Raw genomic sequence first — 2829 nt, 5'->3', positions numbered from 1 at the left:
GTTGACAAAGACAAGCTAACTGCTATATATTTTAGAAAATCAAACGAAGTCGACAATTTGGAGGGAAATATTCAGGTCCAATCTATTTCAGTAGACTTCATCACAACGCACTCTTTTAACTAGACTGTTTTTTACGGTCAATACTATCACATGGCAGGGATAATGCTACATAAGTTTCTCTCGGATGGATGGAATGCGACTTTTTATTTTAGTACAAGCGATATTACTACTTTATTTACGTTAGGGGAAAGGAAAAGGTTTAAACTCGAAATGTAGTGAGTTGAAGAGGAAGATTCTAATCATTGAGACAATATGAAAGCCAATCTCAAAGTTTAACAGAATTTGGCAGGTTCATCGTTCCATCAATTTACAAACATGGAAAATGCCAAGGGATTAAACAATACAAAATACAACTTAAACTACTACATCAGCACATATGATCAAATCTCGAAGTCTAGGCACCCCAAGCAAAAGAGATGCAGAAGCAGAGAGAAAAACCAATTACATAGAGCAAGCAAGACCTGATATTTAAATCCGCACTTGCCTTATTTATCCTACACTCGCAGAGTTGTTTCTCCAATCTGAGTTGATCAGCAGCCAATGCCTTCACTTCCACTTGTAGCTCATCTACTTCCTTCTTGTATTCGTTGAACTCTTTCTCCAACCGGCGTACATCCGCCCGCAGTGCCTTCACGTCCACTTCTGTTTCATCAGATCCGTTTAGGTCGCCGAGTGATCTCGCAACAATTTTGTAACCTACACGTCCACTTGCAAAATCAGTAGAAAAGCAACCGCGACTACAGACTAGAGTAACAAATTCCGTATTCATGCATTACTATACTGATGCTGGTGTAACAAATATATAGATACGAAGAGTGCGATGAGGAAGTAAAACCTGGAATACAATTACGGCCCTCCTCAGTTGCGTGTTTTACGATCCTGGTGCCCAACCGGACCATCTTGGCCCAGGCATCCTCACCCTGAAATAAGTGGTTCAAGTTGCCCCAGACGGCGGGATCCATTTCGATTGGTAACGGGCGGTGGAGCACGGTGTTGCTTCTCAGCTGTAGAGCTTAGCTCAAGCTTAGGTGTTTCTCTTTGTAGTAATTGGTATAGCAAGAGATTATTTGGGAGGGTAAATAACATTGTGTCTGGTGTGGGTACGTAGGTCGATGATGCATGGGTCATATGAATAGGCGGCCTTGTGTTTATTGCAACGATACTCATTGGTTCGCCTTGGTAAGCACATGCTAGGAAATGAATTCCGCTTTGCTCTTTAGTATTCCCATGCTTGCATTGGTACATGCATTGTGAGTGGTGGTTTAAATGACGTTCTCTTGAATGACTTACCATAAAGAACTCGTTTGAAAATATTTTTGTAAAATATAATTATGTTTGTATACGCTTATATTAGTGTAAACACGGAAATTCCTGCGATGAACGAGACAAGAAACACATGTACAAAATAATATTTGTATTGATGATTTAGGGGTTACAATCTTTTTTACAAATTTAGCCTCTGATTCTATCTTTGCAATGGGTGGATTTGATGTTGTTGGTCCAAAGGGCCGTCGGGGCTTGATCTTGGGATAAACAGTTGTGCAGATTTGTTGACGTCGTGGATCCAAAGGGCCGTCGGGGCTTGATCTTGAATCAGCGGAAGTTCTTCAAGGGCCGTTGGGGCTTGATTTTGAATGAGGATTTGACGAAGAACGAAGAGAGCTCTCTTGATCCTTCGGGATTTGCTTGGGAGCTTTTGAGTTTCAAAGCTTCAAGGTTGTGGTATGAGGTGAATTGGTTATGAATTGGTGTCCCAAAATGAATGCCTTGGCCTCCTATTTATAGAATTCCAAAACTTGATTTTTTGGATTTAAATAATTAGATGATATAAATCATTTCTGCCAGGTGTTGACACGTGTCCTGTTTGATGACTTTTCCGATTTATTTTGATTTTTCGTTTAGTCACAGGCTATGTGTAAAATTTATGTGACACATAAACATTGAAATTTTAATTATTGATCAACATTTATTTTACCAAAATTTCGATGTCTACAAATGCCCCCACTTCAAGGCGCGTCGTATACATGTGCTTGTCACGTGTAGAAGATGCGTTTTGAAGTCCCTTACTGCAGATGTTGATCCAAGGGCCGTTGAGGCTTGATCTTGAACTGGGTTGGTGATTTCTTCAAGGGCCGTTGGGGCTTGATCTTGAACTTTGTTTGAAATTTCTTCAAAGACCGTTGAGGCTTGATCTTGAAGGTTGAAATTGGACCACAATGAGCTTCATGTGGTAGATGATCTTTTGCTTTGGTAATGGGTGAATCGGCACGTATTTTGTTGCGCTTATTGACTTTCCACAGCTTTGATCTTGAACTGGTTCGGAGGATTTTCTGGTTTCCTCCAATTGTTGACTTTCCACAGGCTTATTCTTGAACTGGGTTAGAGGATTTTCTGGTTTCCTCCAAGGGACTTTCCACAGACTTAATCTTGAGTTGGATTTGATTCAAGGGTGATGGACACTTGATCTTGAATCGGACTTGTAATTTCTTTAAAGGCTGTCAAGGCTTGATCTCAAACTTAAACATGACCACGAGCAGTTTCAGGACATGCCTGCTTTGAAAGATCAAGGAAGTTCGCAGCATTTTCATATGAACCCTGAGCAGTTTGGTCAACGGTATGATCTTCAAGAGTGATGGGCGCTTCTTCCAGTTGGTGACTTAATCTTTAAGGATTTGATTCAAGGGTGGTAAATCGGCACGTGTAGCTCACAACGTCTAACGGGTTGACCCAAGAATTTGAGGGTCGAAACAGGTCCACCAAACCCAGAGT

General features: G+C 40.9%; 1 long non-coding RNA gene across 1 annotated transcript; it reads right to left on the bottom strand.

Moving 5' to 3' along the window:
* Nucleotides 1-280: 280 nt before the first annotated feature.
* Nucleotides 281-1359, bottom strand: LOC103406669 (uncharacterized). Its single transcript, XR_011573505.1, has 2 exons — nt 896-1359; nt 281-756 (listed from the first exon to the last, which is right to left on the bottom strand). It is a non-coding gene; the product is annotated as an uncharacterized lncRNA (long non-coding RNA).
* Nucleotides 1360-2829: the final 1470 nt, after the last annotated feature.

Source organism: Malus domestica, chromosome 11 (assembly GCF_042453785.1).
Source record: "Malus domestica chromosome 11, GDT2T_hap1".
In the NCBI taxonomy this organism is placed as follows: Eukaryota; Viridiplantae; Streptophyta; class Magnoliopsida; order Rosales; family Rosaceae; genus Malus; species Malus domestica.
The sequence above is the reverse complement of the archived record's forward strand: the minus strand, read 5'-3'. Positions and strand labels throughout refer to the sequence as shown.